At 53.9% G+C, this 16,328-nt stretch overlaps 1 protein-coding gene across 1 annotated transcript in view; it reads left to right on the top strand.

The window, feature by feature from the left end:
* Nucleotides 1-1,424: 1,424 nt before the first annotated feature.
* The window catches only part of LOC144932346 (netrin-1-like), a 97,339-nt gene continuing 82,435 nt past the window's right edge, over nt 1,425-16,328 (top strand). Inside the window, exon 1 of the mRNA XM_078856286.1 lies at nt 1,425-1,677. The gene's annotated coding sequence lies outside the window, so the exon portion shown is untranslated. The remainder of the gene's footprint in view (nt 1,678-16,328) is intronic.

Below are 16,328 nucleotides of genomic sequence, written 5' to 3'. Positions count from 1 at the left end.
TGCACAGACCATAGCAGTAGCAGATACGGATACTTGACGATGATGTACACGTGGAAAAAAACAAAACTTTCCGGCAGTGTGCGGCGACCGTGGTCACTCCGAACGGAACGATGGGACGTGTAACGTGGACTCGGTTCCCGATTCACAAAAACGAACGACGGCCGTGATACACTCCGTTACTTCTGACGAAGTGATCTGTTCCAGCCTGCACAAAGTAAAAGTGCAGCTGTTGCTCTACATCAACATCGGCCATACGAAGAAGAATACAGAGATCGACAGACTTGCACAGATACCCATAGACTCACACATGGCGTTATATATGAAGGGGGCATCATCGCAGCGATACACTCGGCTACTACCGCAACCTAATGAATGTAAAGATACAGTTGTTGCTCTACATCAGCAGAAGTCAGACGAAGAGGAAGAGCGTCGCGTAGGAAGTGGATGTCCTTCTCAAGCCCCGGGTACAGCTGGCTCCGAGAGAGAGCGAGCGAGGCACTGGCCAGGATGATGACTATGGATACTCACCGTGCGGGTACTCGCCCGGGCACCGTGCACGCGCGCTGCGTCTCCATCTGAGTCGCGCTCACGCGAGGAATTCCGCACGCGCAGAAAAACGAAGGCGCTCATGCGGCGCATTCCACACTGTGAGTGTGCACACGTGTGTTGTTGGTGTGTTCCTGTGCACGTGTGTGTTCTGTCGGTGTATACATGCGTTCAGATGGGTCGGGCGGGGTGCCGGCCACACATCCTCTTGTGCACCGTACCGGAATTCAGAGATGCTCGCGAACAGCACTTGTACCAAAAGTCTGTTAAGGATTTACGGGGGATCTTTGTCTTTATGTTTGTTGCGCGTTAATAGAAGCGTGTTTACATGTTGCTACCCATGCGCATGTAATGGCGTGTGCGCGTGTTCGTCTCCGTGTACCCGTAAGCGTCTGTGTATGGTGAGGAGCGACCCGCGTTCGATTCACGCTCACGACAAATAACAGTGACAACGAATATTTGAACCAGTCTTGGGCCTCTCCTAAGTCGATTACACCTTAAATGAGTATCTGGTGCGGTGTGTAAACATCAGTATTGGGGAGACAAAGACGGCTGGGAGTGGTGTTGGCCACCCAGCCCCTCGTGTACCGTGCCGGGCTAACAACACTTGAGTCAACAGCCTGTTTAAGGCTATACGGGGGATATTTGCCTTGTGTGTGTGTGCGTGCATGTGGGATGGCCGGGCGTGTTCCTCTGCGTTCATGTGTGTGTGTATGCTTGTGTGTGTTCCTGCGTGTGTATGCGCGTGTGTGTGGGCTGGCCGCGTATTCCTCTTCTGTGAGCTGGAGCGAGGCCAGGCATACACACGCGTCTTACGTAATGCACGCGCCGTATATTAGCGGCGGTGAGCGCCCGTGGCATATCAGTGCATTGCGCTCCTCCACCAAGCGAGAGGGCTTCCTCCTCCAGAGCTGAGCGTACCTCTCTCTCCGAGCTCGCTCTACTCTCACCGTCCCCCCCTATTTGCCTCTTCGCGCCTCTCTCTCTGTCTCAAGAGCAATTGGAGCGCGGAGCGTTAAGGAGCGCGCGTTCACATGTAGCCCGACCGCCGCCTGGAGCGCGGCGCGGTGCGCATGGCGTGAGCTGCCCCGGCTTGGAAGGAGCTACGCGGCGCGGCGGCTGAGCCCTGTGGTGAGTTTCTCTCTCTCTCTGCCGAGGGCTCGTTCTTTATTTTCTCGTTCATTTCTCATTCATTCAATCATTCGCTCGTGCCTGGCCGTGCCGGCGTTTCTCTATGGAAGCCCCTTTGCGCCTCTGCCCATGGTTCAGCGGAGATTGTGATCGGGTATTGCGCTCGGCGCATACCTAGTACGCACTGCGGGACATTCTATATATGTGTAAAGATTTCAATTCACGTATAAAGTAACGTCATTCATGATATTAGTCTTAAGAAAAATTACCAATCCATTGCTGGATGATGTGGATTCCAACATCGTGTCGGTCATTAGACCATACTTCGCCATGCTGGTCAGTGCGTGTTGGCGACGGGGATGATGGGGGTGGGGGGTCGCTGAGTTCATAGCGCAGCATGCTCACCGCTGCGCCACCGCTCTCAAATGTGTACAAATACTGGCTTTTAATTCGTTAATGCGACGTATTTCATAAAATGCCTCTTGACATGTTGGTATGTCGTGTGCGCTGTAACGTAGAGGTGCTGCGTGTGGATTAAAGAGCCAAAGGCCATTTAATTAATAATGATTTCACGTCTCCAGTGGTTTCCCCTGCCATCTCGGTTGGAATCGGAGAGGTGGCGGAGAAACGCCACGGTTCGATCCGTGTTCACGGTCGCCGCGTGAGTGCGTGGGTAAAGGCTCACACAGCATATCTGCGGGGAGAGGTAGCCCCGTGGTTTGCACGCTGCGCTATAAACCGGTCGTTTCAGTTCGTTACCCGACCACGGCTAACATCAGTGGCGAATGCTACCTCAACCCCCCTTTTGACGGCAAGCGTGGTGAAGTATAGTCAAACATCTCTCGTGTCCTTCATACAACTGTGGATTCACAAAGGGGTCGTAATTTTTATTATTATTATCATGACCCATCACGCCAACACTACCGTTGAAAGTTAAGTTTGGAAAAGTGTGAGTGATATTTAACACAAACATGTGAGCTAAACACGCGCTTAAATTTAACACGTAGCCTTTCGTGACCAATATCATCCATAATAGAGATTGTTTGGGTTAGATTGGCGTGTTCTATTTACGTGACACGCCTAATAATTGCCTGTGTCGGATGGTGACGGGTTTTAACGACACATTTATATATTTACGCGATCTAACCCCCAAAAAACCTCTATTATGGACGCGGTTAAATATTAGAATAAATAAGTTGATAACACGCCGCCTCCTCCCTCTCAAACCCTGTCACTCCACGCAGAAAGACGACGCCTGTCAAGCGCATCTCGTCAGCCACGCGCACTTCGGGGAGGGCATCTTATTAGCAGCATTCGTTGAGTACGCGGCAAACATTCAGCGCCCCGTCAGCAGTCAGGCTTCTTTACACCGATATCGGTGAATTGCCGGAAGCGTCGCAGACATGGGTACTAGTTTGACGCAATGATGAAGAACGCAGAACACAAATAAATTAATTCTCCACGACGAGGCTAACTTGTGCGTGCTCATGTCCGACTCCGAGCGCGCCCACACCGCGCGTCTCACGGCGACGCCGGCGACACGCGGCCTCCATCGCCGGGGCACGCGGGCTCGGCGCACGGCTCTGGACGCCGCCTCTCGTGCCGTGAGCAAAAACAAAACAAACCCCGAACTCTAAAAAACAAAACCAACACGAGCACAAGAAGTGTTTTCAAAATTGTGCAAACTGTAGCGCTAATGAGAAACACGCGCCTCGATTATTCGGAAACCCTGCCCTGTTTCCGACGTCGCCGCTCTGCCCAGTGCACACTCGCCTCGTGTAGAGGACGCAGCTGGGCGGGCGGGGGGGGGCGATGGTTGTGAGATTCTCTGCAGCGGCCCTCGTTGCGGGCTCGTGTTGGGCGGGCTGCACAGGGCGGAGCCACACACCGAGTTTCCCGTTTTTCAAATGCATCTCGAACCCTTTGTCAATTCCACGAAAGGGCGGCTATTGCTCACGGGGGGTTGTTTGACCATACTTCACCCACGGCGATCAGTGCGGGGTTGGTGGAGAGGTGCGGGTGGCAGGGGGTGGTTCATAACCGGTTCAAATTCCACTCGCCGCTGATGTTCGCCGTAGTCAACTTCAGGTTGGGGCGCTGAATTATGAGCGGGGTGCGCTAACCCACTGCGCCACCGCTCTCAACATGCTTCATTAAACACGACGAGGGAAAAAAAACACCCCACGCAGCAGCAACAGTAGGAGGGGCAGCAGCAGGAGCGAGATTGTTTTCTGTTTCTCTCGCCGGGGAGGTCGGCGAAGTCGGAAGAGGCGCAGGTGCGGGTTCAGGTGCGGGTTCTGGTGCGGGCTCGGGGCCGCGAGGCGCCTCTGTCGGAGCGGAGCGAGTCCGAGGCGGGGGGCCCCGCACGCAGGCCCCCCCCCCCCCCGCTGCTGCTGCCGCTGCCGCAGGCGGCGCGCGGGCCCCGCCTCGCACGGGAATCGAACGGCGGCGGTGGCCGCGGAAGCTGCAGTCTCCCAGCACCCGGGGGGGGGGTGGGGGGGGGGGTCCCGTTTCCTTTCTTCTACTTTCACATTCATGGGAGCAGCGGTCGTGTTTTGACTTGGGCCCTCGCCGCTTGAGAGAACGAGCGAGAGCAGCAGGCAGGGTGGGAGAGAGCGTGCCGGGAGGGAGAGCAGCGGGCGAGTGAAACGCAGGTGGGGCACCGCGTGTAATTGACACGGCGCTCACTCAGCGTGGCGCTCACTCCGCGCGCGCGCGCGTGTGTGTCAGCGTGCGTGTGTCTATGCGTATGCGTACACGGCATTCCTTCATGCACTTATACACACTGTGGGGACTTGTTGCTGTTAGCGAGCACCTATGAAGGCCGGCACGCCACGCGAGGGGCTGCGTGGCCAGGACCTTTGTCTCGCCCAATGCTGATGTTTACACACCAAACCAGGTACTCATTTGAGGCTGAGTCAACCCATGGGAGGCCCAGAACGGGCTCAGATAATCGTCACTTGGCGTTGACCATGAGCAGAAATCGAACTCGGGACGCTGGGTTTCGAAGCGTGGCGCTTTAACCGCTACGCCACCGCTCTCCGCTAAGCACACACAAAAGACAAAGATCCCCCTATAGTTATACCGGGTCGCCGGGTTCGTAGCGCAGCGTAGCGCTAACCGCTACGCCACCGCTCCCCACACCTGTGCCTCTCCCACACGCACACGTATGTCTGTGTGTCTCGCACGCACCTTACCGTTCGTTTATGCTCATAGCTCGGTGCCTGTCTGGTGAACGTGCTGCATTGCGTGAACCCCGCGGATAGGGGACGCATCCGCAGATGAGCCGCGCGCATTCAACTCGCGTGAACCCGCGCCAGCTTCACGTTCGCGCGCGCGACATCGGCTCGGGACGAGCGTTCTGAGGACGCGACTCGCCACCGCCCTCGCCTCCCCCCTCCTCGGCACCCTTTGCGCCGTCCTCCTCGTGGCTTCTCCGTGTCCGCCGCCACTCTCCCTTCACGGGCCACGACGCAAACGCACGCGTCTGTCCATCGGTCACGCGAAATAATTGTGATTTTTTTTAAGGAAAACGCATGGAGTTGTCCAGCGGCTGATGAACGTTGAAGCGCGTTAAGTCATTGTAACTGTGTACCGGTGTTCACCCGCGTGCGTTTCACTCAGAGCGACTACCACGGCAGCGTTTGCACGTGCGCGCGGCGCGTGAAGACGCAGCACTCGAACCGCGACATTCGACACAATGCACTTGCACCTGCCGTTCCTGCTGCGTTGTCAGCAGCGCACAAAACATCAAGAACAACAGCCAGCACGGTCATCAATTGCATAAACGTGTCAGGAAATGGACCGAAACGTCGCTTTCATAGCACATGCATGTGACCAATAAGACCCGTTGCCCGAAACGTCGCTGCCTCAATAGCACGCAGATGCCGTGACGAAGGTGTAGTGACTCGAAACGTCGCCTATTAATGACACAACCTTGACCCAGATTGAATCGTAGAGCCAGCACCCCCGCCTCTGCCCGTCTCCCTCTCGAGTGAGCTCTGAGCCGGCGGCTCTGAGTCGGCCACCGGTCACGGGCCACGTCGACTTCGCAGCGCGTCCCGGACGAGGTCACGCGGAGCCGCGCAAACGCCGCACGCGGCGCGCCGTGGACCTCTCGCTGCGTTGTGCCCCGAGGCACGGGGGAAGCCGTGCGCTTGACACCGTGCGAGCCGCGGGGTGTGAGCGGCCAAACCCTCGCTTGTGCGCACGTGCGCGTCCGTGTGTGTGTGTGGGGGGAGCGGTCGTGTAGCGGTTAGCGCGCTGCGCTACGAACCCGGCGACCAGAGTTCCATTCCCGCTCACGGCCAACACCAGTGACTAGTATCTGAACCGGTCCTGGGCCTCCCCTAGGTCGACTCAGCCTCAAATGAGTACCTGGTGTGGTGTCAAAACATCGCCACTGGGGAAAAAGGCGGCCGGGCGTGGTGCTGGTCACCTACTCCTTCGTGTACCGTCCCGGCCTTAATAGGTGCTCGCTAACAGCACTTGCCCCTACAGTCTGTTAAGGCTACACGGCGGATCTTTGTCTTTTGCGACACTACGATTATGATGGCATTATGATAATGATGTTTCTGTGATGATAGTAAGTTCTGTAATCATGATCTAATCGTCATTATGACTGCCTATCACTAACTCTATCAGTGTCTTCATTCACAGCTCTGTGACACAGCCGTCTCCTGCCCCCGTGAGCTCTCTAACACCCTACCGTCAACGCCCCTCCGCTTCAGTAAACAACGCACATCAATCTTCTTCGAAATAAATTTCGATTTAAAGCTTTCGTGACTGCAGGGATTCATCTTCTTGGTTCTTTCGGTAAAGTCACGTAGAAGGGAAGTAATAAAATAATAAAAATAAAACATAATAAAACAATTCTCACGACGTTTCGGCCACAACGCAAGCAGCCATCCTCAGGCGAAGAATGAAACACCCCAAGCTTGGAGCGTATATTTAAGCTGGGTTAGAGGGGGGGGAGGTGGGAAGAAGAGCGCCTAAACAAAATAATTTGCATATCAAGAGGAATTCAGCATATGGAAAATGCGTAGGAGGTGGGCGGGGGGGGTTCCAAATCAATACTATGCCCGTGCATTATGCAGGATTAGCAGCATCAAAGGGGGGGGGGGAAGGGGGGGAGCATTAACAAAGGAAAGGAATGTTAATAGTATGTAGCTGTAGTTACTAAACAACCACGTAAAAAACTACAGTATAAACTGCATGACAAACTAAAGTATAAACTACATAGCATCATCAGTAAACGTACTATACTCTACAATAAGCTGAGTTACTAACAGTAAGTAATACATGAAAAATTCTACGTTGTAAAAAATTATATAATATGCTTCCATCTAAACTTTATTCTCTTACATCACACGCGTCTATACCGTACTATATACTTCCATAGGCAAAACCAACATTAAATTACATACTGTATTGCTATAAACCACCCTATACCTTATACATTTTTAATATAACACTATGTATTATTCTACCCACCCTAATGTGTATCAAAATGGTTTATTACGTCCTTCCAGTGATTGCTAAGCCAGAATCCATCTTCTCGGTTAAAATTGTCTCTGTGTTTGTAAATGTGGATCGCCTCATGTACGAATCTCTCATGATAGCCAGATGGCTTGCAGAGAACCTCTGTCTTGGAGAAGTCAATGTCATGTGAGCCCACTGAGTTGTAACAGTGATTCTTCGAAATAATCACACAAGTACGCCCCCTTTCCATATCTGTCCCTTTACACAAAAAGTATTTTCTCTACACATCCCACCAGGCACACGGCCTCTCGTGGAATGCACAAAGTACGCACCATTTGTTGAACGCAAGCACATCTCTGGGCGTGTTTCGACACTCAGTGTCTCGTCAGTAGAGTCAGACTTGCTTGAACCAATGCCGATTGGCTGTCAGACGTTATAGGCAAGGATCCTCTCTGTTAGATGCGTGGCCTAGCACGCAACAGGACAAACGAATCACGAGCGACGCTGTGGAGAATACGAGACTGTGAGCTTCCGGTGCATGCTGTTTGCCCAGGCGAGAACTCAACAGAGAGAGAGGGAGAGAGCAGGAAGTCTCTTGCGCGAGAGCGACTCGTGTCACCACAGCGCGAGGCGAGAGGGAGGAGGAGGGGGGGTGAAAGGAGCAGCGGGATAGAGACTTATCCCACCACTGCCCCCCCCCCTCGCCAGGTAAAGAACACGCCCATCGCTCAAGCGGAGGGCTCACCACGGGCACTCTGCTATGGGGGGGGGGGGGGGGGGTGCTTCTAGACTGCTGTGAGCAACACCGCGCGGCGATTCAGAGTTGCTGTCGACACGACCTTCTCGTGGAACAATCGCTGCTGTCCGCGTTGAGAAGTTGGGATGATCTTGTGGGTGCATTTGGCGCTTTCTGCACCCTCGCCACGTTTCATGCGAATAACTCCACCTCGCGGCAGTGGTGATTCGATGTGTCTTCAGCAGTGTTATGGGCTACTGACTTGAAGTCGCATATGCAGAATATAATTCATTTCGAGGCAAAACTCCGTCTCTCCGCGTATAAGGAAAAACAAAAATGCATAGAAGGCGAATGATTTGCCAATGCCTCTGTTATATTCCCCACAACGACGCCAGTGATTATTTTGTTGTTGTATATTTTATAGTTTTGCGTTGAACTAGGCCCCACGTCTAACAGAGGGCCCCTGCCTCGAGAACGCGAGCTCGGCAGCGACCTCTCAACATGCCCACGCCTCGCGAGTCCCAGGGTGAGCTGCGAGGGAGAGTTGAGAGGCGTGGGCTTTGTTCGCGGGAACCACGAAGAGTGATAATAAAGAGTGATAACAATGAGTGATAACAATGAGGCCGCTCGTCACCGTTGAGCGAGTGGCTGCAAACAATGGGCGAGGGCTCTGGCGAGGGAGGCGCCTTCAATCTCGGCTCAGGGTCTCCACAGGAAGGCGCAGATTCGTGGAGGAGGCGAGTGTCCCGCTCCCTCATCGTGTTACTTAGATTCGCCACGAACCACGCGACTGATTCGTTTGCGTCCAGTTTAACAACTTTTGATCTCAACCTCGCCTCCCTCTGGCCTATCCGTCCCCACCCTTCCCCTCATCGACCCACGGCGAGGAGACGTGAACGCCTACTCAGCACATTCGCGTGTAAACGAGACAATGCGCAGCCCCTGCGCGCGTCTGTTGTTTGACAAACATCGCGGGATGGGCCCCGGGTAGGAGCTGCGTGACCTCCGTGCGACACATGATGTTGGTGAAACTGCCTTGGTATTGGTGCACAAGCGCGAGAAGCAAACACACTCAACGCGCGTGTTATGAAGAGGGGCTATCGCCCGAAACGTCGGCTGATATATTCATTGTAAGGCCACAGTGTTATTGACGAATGTGTTGAGTGATTTGTTTTTCCTCCGTCTAAGTAACGATTAATTCACCAACTCGCCTCTCGGTCACTTCACACGGACGCTCTGTACACTCTGCGCGCGTGCGTTTCGCCTCGGACTCATCTCGGAAGCTAAGCAGCTTTGGGCCTGCATAGTGCTCGGATGGGCGACCACCACATACAGCACAGTAGTAGGTGTGTGTAGAAGGCTGCTGCATGGGATACCCGACAGGCAACAACAGAAGGCAGTGCAACACAACCCACCGTGATACTGTTCGTCTACACTCGCTGTCTTCCCCGACCCGCACTAACCACCGTGGTGAAGTATGGTCAAAATAACCCCGAAGACCCGCGCGGCGCCGGAAGTTTCCTCATCCAGCAGTGGACTGGGCCCCGCTGCGCGTGTCACAGCGCTTGACACAGTTAGCGTGGGTGGCCCCGCCGGGCTAGCGGGTCGCGCCGCACGCACACAGACCACGGCAGCAGCAGAAAGGGCAAGAAGCTGCCGAGGAGAGCGCACGGTGCCGACGACGAGTCCCGGTCAAATCGAGAGAGTCGCCCTCGTTGAAACAAACGCGGGTGGGACAGATCGCAGGGTCGGCGTGCTGAACATTGCACTTCCGTATCGCTCATGAAAGGAATCTTACTTGGCAGGGTATTTTGACTTAAAACTTTGGTGACTGCAGAAATTGATATTTTTGTGCGTTTTTTGCTTTTATTATTTTACATTTCTAATTAATATTTTGAATGAATTATTTATTTACTTTATTTTTAATTTTATTTTTATTTCTTTTCTACGTGACTTTATGGAAAGAACCAAGAATATGGCAGGGTATTATTTATTTGTTCATGCGTTGCCCTTCGGGCGAGCCGTGCTTGCCACACGCCATGCGTCACGCGTGATTTGACGCCTTATTTGATCTCTCGCCCGAGCTCTGCATGGCTGTGGGGGTTTCGGGAATTGTGAGTTCGGTCTGCCAAACGCATACATATTAAAATACCCTGGAGAGACACGACGAGTGGTCACGAATCGATTCGTTCGGTTTCGCTTGCACCACTGCCATCAGGATTGCACGAGCAATGCAATGTGCGCTCAGTTAACTACACACGCAGTGAAGAATAGACGTTTCGACGCGCCGTTGGTATGCACGTGAGTATTGTAGTAGCGAGTCGTTTGGCTCGTTGGCTATTGGCGCTTTCGTTCCCATAGCGCGGGGGGATCACCACGGGGCTTCTGTGTTTCGCAGCAGGGTCCACATCTCCGCGTGTGATCCCAAGCGAGTAATTTGCGAGAACGTTTTTTTATTCAGAATTTAGAAAATTTCGACCGTTACGCCAGCACACAATGACCTACTGTATTACGTCATCTCGAATGACGTCTAGAAATCGTTAACGTCCACTGGGAAGCAGACGAGCGTCGCATTTTACGGTTAATACACCCACAATAATAACAACCAGGGCGGCCTGTCGGATTTGAACCGCGAACCTCCGCAACAAACGGCCACGTCACCACCTCATGGACGTACAGTGAGCGTCGCGGCGCGGGAAGGCATTCATCCAGCAGTGGCATGGTAAGGGACCGTTGTTATCTGAGCGTTGCCCTCCTCTGTAACTCCACGATGCTCGAGCAGGGGGATGGGGCGAGAGAGAGAGAGAGAGGGGGGAGGGAATCACGGAAACTTCGAGGTCCGGGCTCGGCGGATTTCGCGGGGGGAATGAACGAGGCACATTCCACGTTACTCGAGCGAGGACGACGAGCGGGTGAAGCGGAGCCCCGAATCGGCGAATCCCTGTCGAGCGTTGCTCTCGCGGGAAAACGAACGGCGCTCACCGGGACGTGTCGCACGCACGCAGACTCATTTTTGCTCGGCCTCTGTGAGGACAGCGGCTTCTTTGCGCTCGACAATCGGAATGCGCACATTTATACGCGAGTACACAACTCAACACATTCTGGTTCATAACATCTCGTTTCCGACAACGGCGCTACTTCGTAGCGCCTTCGTAACACGCAAAGAAGGACCATTTTCCGAGACGTCACCTATGACACGTGTTCTTCCTTCTCGGCGACTGCTATTGACGACGAGTGTTTTGTCCGTTGCGTGCTGCTGCAGCGCTGCAAATGCAGCATCAACCAAACAATATAATTATACCCCAGTGTGTGTGTGTTTAATTAGTGCTATAATCGTATGTTGGAATGTTTTAAATTGCCTTTCTTGCCTCTGTGTGTGTTATTCTGCCTATGTTTTGCGATTGTCGAATCTTGGTTAATGTTTGTAATGTATGCTTTGTGGTGTAGATATATACACACACGCGCACTATCATATTATCAGATTTTTCCATTGCTCAGGACAGATTATGCACATTTAAACAATTGTTTTTTTCTAGTTGATTAGCACAGACCAAATCGTCAAGCGGCCAGCAACAAGCAGCACGATGACAGTCGCAGTCTTGAAGAGTTCACGCGTTTCTTGAACACAGAGTGAGGATATTATTGTAAGAGCTCGTGAGGAAAGATGACGGGAGGAGGGAATTCCAAAGTGGAGCACTGCGGGATCTGTAGTGAGTGTGCTGAGCGAGTGAACGTGTTGTTGTGGTGGTTATCTGTGTGGATGAGATGAAACAGAGAGATAATCCACACACATATATACGTGTTACTTATCTATAGTTATATATAAGAACATCAATCAGCTCGTAGAGGGCAGAACAAGGTTTTTTAATGTGATCGCGCCCTACTTGGTCGCAGTTTAAACTCGGGTCTCCTTTGGAAACAATAATTGTGCTCTCACATGGTTATATATATATATTTAAAAAATGACGTGTGTGTATGGGTGGGCTTCCCCTAGGTCGACTGAGCCTTAAATTAGTGTCGTGTGCAAACATCAGCGCTTTGGTTGGACAAAGGCGGCCGGGCGGTGTTCTGTCCCCCCCCCCCGCGCCGTTCAAGTCTCTGCAGGCTCCGCGGGGGGATCTTCGTCTTTGTTGCGTGCGTTCGAGCAACGCGCAGAGTCGTCACGGGCACTCGCACTCGGCCCCGAGTGGCGGCAGCAGAGCACGGCGACGAGGAGCGACCGACAGCGCTCCTCTTGCGATATTGCGGTGACCAGTTGTGCGCAAGCACACGTCACGAGACAAGAAACAAATACTCCGCACGCGTTACAAGGGGAACGTATCGTAGAGGCGACGCTTCGTGCAACGCCCCTGCCGCGTAGCCCGTGGACAGAGAGAGGCCAGAGGGGTTGGTAATGGTGACGTTCTCAGGCAATCTCCTAAAATACGCAACGCGTGCCTTTGAAATGAGGCAGCCGTGATATGCAGGAGGGGGTGGGGTGTGGATCAGGTTAAGTGGCTCGCGCCGCGTCCCGCGATGCGCGCAGGGCGATAGCGATCTCAGTGTGCGGCGGGCGGGCGAGAGAGGGAGGACCGGCGGCGCAGTGGTTAGCGCAGAGCCATACGAACCCGGCGACCCGCGTTCGATTGCCGCTCACGGTCAACACTCAGGGAAGAATATCTGAACCGGCGCTGGGCCTGCCCGAGGTCAACTAAGCCCTAAACAAATATTCGATGTGGTGTGGAAACATGGGGCGTTGAAAAGTCAAAGACTTCCAGCCATGGTTTTGACTTCTTCGTGCACTATAATGGTCTTAATAGGTGCTCGCGAACAGCGCTCTCTCTTCAACTTGCGTGGTCTGCACGGGGGATCTTTGCGTGAGACACACGCAAATATCAAAAGAAATCGTCAGCGTCTTTAAGACCCCGTTACAATTTGCTGAGAAGTACAGTACATGTGCCGGTGTGGAGAGCAGGCCTATGTGTTGTTACTAAAACTACGGAGTGTCCGGATAATGTTTACAGTGTATAGTTTGTATCTGTTCGGCGATAACTTGGCCACGAACAATCACGTAGGCCACTTCTCGTTCAGTTGACGTTGCCATGCGGCGATCATGACACCCGCGGCTACTGTTGTTGCTGTGCTGATCAAGGGGGGGGGGCACTTTGCGTGAGTCATTGAGGATGTGTGAGTGCGGAGCGGTGGCGAAGTGGTTAGCGCACCGCTCTACGAACCCGGTGACTCCAGTTCGATTCCCGCTCGCGACCAACAACTGTCGCATATATTTGAACCAATTCTGAGCCTACCCTAGGTCGACTCAGCCTCAAATTCGTACCTGACGCGATGTGTAGAAAGTGTCAGCTTTGGGGAGACAAAGGAGGCCTGGCGTGGTGCTGGCCACCCATTCCCTCGCGTGCCGTTCCGGCCTTCATAGGTTCTGCTCGCTAACAGCACTTGCCCCTACAGTCTGCGAAGTCTACAGGGGAGATCTTTGTCGTTGTGGAGTGTGTGGGAGGGCGTGTGTGTGTGTGAGTGCGCGTGTTTATTCTGCGTATATCTGACTGCACTTTCCGGAAAGCTATTGCCCCCTTCGGGTCACATATGCCTTCCTCATGTTGAAATAACAACAACGACGACGACGACAGAGAACCCGCCAACGCAACGCACACGGCGCGTGCACCCGCAGCGCCCGCGCGTGATTCACGACAGCGGCGGGCGCAGGGAGGAGGGACGTGGCGCGCTCCTGTCCCCCCAAGGCGGGTTGATCCCCGATTTACTATCAACGTGAATCGTGTGCGTCGGTGTCTGCGTGTGGGGAGTGGTAGTGTAGCGGCAAGCGCTCTGCGCTACGGACCTGGCGACCCGCGTTGACGATTATCTGAACCGGTCCCCTAGGTCGACTCAGCCTCAATTGAGTACCCGGTGCGGTGTGCAAACATCGCCACTGGGGATGCAAAGGCGGTCGGGCGTGGTGCTGGCCACCCACCCCCTAGTGTACCGTTCCGGCCTTCATAGGTTCTGCTCGCTAACAGCACTTGCCCCTACAGTCTGTTAAGGCTACACGGGGGATCTTTATCTTTTTTAAGGGAGGAGGGAGAGCGTGGCGATTAGTGCTCTGCACTACGAAACCGGCGTTCCAAGTTTGATTCCCGCTCGCGGCCAAAAAACAGTGGCAAATACTGGTGCGATGTATAACCATCAGCCCCGATCGAGACAAAGGCGACCGGGCGTGGTGCTGGTAATGCCACTCCCCCGTGCACCATGCCGGCCTTATTAGGAGGTCGCAGACAGCACTTGCCCCCAGCAGGCTACGTAGCTATACGCCTACAGGTTCTTTGTATTTGTGTACACATACACGCTCGCAGCACTGGCGTCTTCTGCCATTCACTTGCCCTCTCTTTGATCCTCGGGCATATAGAAGATCCCCAAACCAGGCCATTGCAGATGAAACGTTGGACTTTGTTCCTCCACCGGTGGTGTGCTGCTCGCAATCACAAATAACTACGACACACACTCACGCACACATTCATACAACGACAAAGGTTCCCGTCTGGATAAAACTGGCTTGTTGGTGCAAGTGCTGTCAGCGAGCGCCTTTTGAAGTCCCGCACGACGCTCACACAGATACATACACACTCACACTTCACACACATTACATACTCCCACACACTACAAAGACAAAGATCCCCCATGTAGCCTTAACAGACTGTTGGGGCAAGTGCTATTAGCGAGCACCTATGAAGGCCGGCACGGCATACAAGAGGTTGGGTGACCAGTACCACACCCGGCCACCTTTGTTTCCCGAATGGCGATGGTTACACACCGCACCAGGTACTCATTTGAGGCTGAATCGACCGAGGGGAGGCCCAGGATCGGTTCAGATAATCGTCACTGATGTTGGCCGTGAGCGGGAATCGATCCCGGGCCGCCAGGTTCGTAACGGAGTGCGCTAACTGTAACACTGCCGCTCCCAACTCACACTGCACATACATCGCAAGCGAACATATTTTGCTTATACGATCACTCAACGTCGAACAGGGGTGACAACAACAGAGAACAATGAGGACCCCCCCCCCCGCATGACGTGCATGTCAAGGTGACATCACCATTGCTGCACGTGCTGCGTGCGGCTGATCGTGTCCGCCGCACGTGCACGCGGCGTGGGCGCCAGGCCGCTCCGGCACGTGCGGAGCTCCCGGCCCTGTCGACCAGGGCCGCATTGAGATGTTGTAGACCCCTGGGCAACAGGTACTGTGAGGCCCCCCAGTAGCATTTTCAAAAGGAAAACAGGGTTAAAGAAAAATTAAATTGTAATTTTACAAGGCTAACAACAAATAAAATTCAGCATTCACAAATTAAATTCCCGCCGCTGGCTCAGGAATGTCAACTTGAGATGATTACCGCCTCAAATGCCCATTTCAGTGGAACATGACGTTCGCGTGACCACGGAGAAGTGAGGGATCGCGGCGGAGTGGTTTGAGCGTTGCGCTCTGACTCCGGCGCCATGAGCTCGATTCCCGGTAATGATCGCTGAGATCATCGGCGAGTGACATCTAAACCGCTCTCGTCCCCTCCGCCTCTCCCCCTTTCACCAACGCGCTCTGACCAGCGTGGTGAAGTATATTTTAAAAACCCCGACGACGCCACACGGTGTGGGGGTGGTGGGGGGCGGGGGGTTTCGCCGGGGGAGACGTTTCAAATGGCTGTGGCAAAAAAAGATCCAGCTCGTAGCATCGGTGGTTGTGTTTTGTAATGGATAACGCGCAACGCATGCCCGGCGTGAACGACTGCACCATAAACAGTGGCGCTGGGCGCAGTTCGCTCGTCCACACGTGAGAGCCACGCGCAGCCGATCCACGGCGTGAACTTTACCCCGAATCCTCCCATCGAGCCGAGCGAGCCCCCCGTGCTGTTACCGCCCGCTCGCGGGTCCTCCCCGCGTCGCGGTGGAGCAGGCCACGCAGCCAATAAGGTCGACTACCGCTGTTATCGAGGGTGTCTGCACCAGGTATGGCCTTGCCATTGGCGTGTCCCGTGTTGATGTACAGGAGCTACCGCAGTGGTGCAGTAGTTTGGAGCGTAATCATCGGGGTGCCAGTTCGACCCCATCTCCCCGACAATATGGCCTCTTACCGTACCTGTTCCTCTGCGCAAACACTACAATACAATCATATATTTACTACACGTTCCATAGGGCCACACGGCCTCGTGAGAGTGCTATTTTGTTAATCAGCATCGGTTTAACAAACGCAAACCGTGGACCGGTATTGACGTTTAGCGTCTCATCGGCAGAGTCAAGGTCGCTGAAACCAATGGTGGTCAACTGCCAGATGTTTGTAGGCAAGAACGCTCTCTGTTGGATGTGGATCCTAGATCGACGCAACACCGCCAGCACAAGCACGCGCTCTGCTGGAAGACGCGAACTACAGCTGCGAGAACGTCAAGAAAGCTCCAG

This window comes from Lampetra fluviatilis, chromosome 5 (genome assembly GCF_964198595.1).
Source record: "Lampetra fluviatilis chromosome 5, kcLamFluv1.1, whole genome shotgun sequence".
Lineage (NCBI taxonomy): Eukaryota > Metazoa > Chordata > Hyperoartia > Petromyzontiformes > Petromyzontidae > Lampetra > Lampetra fluviatilis.
This window is presented reverse-complemented; position numbering and strand designations above follow the sequence as displayed.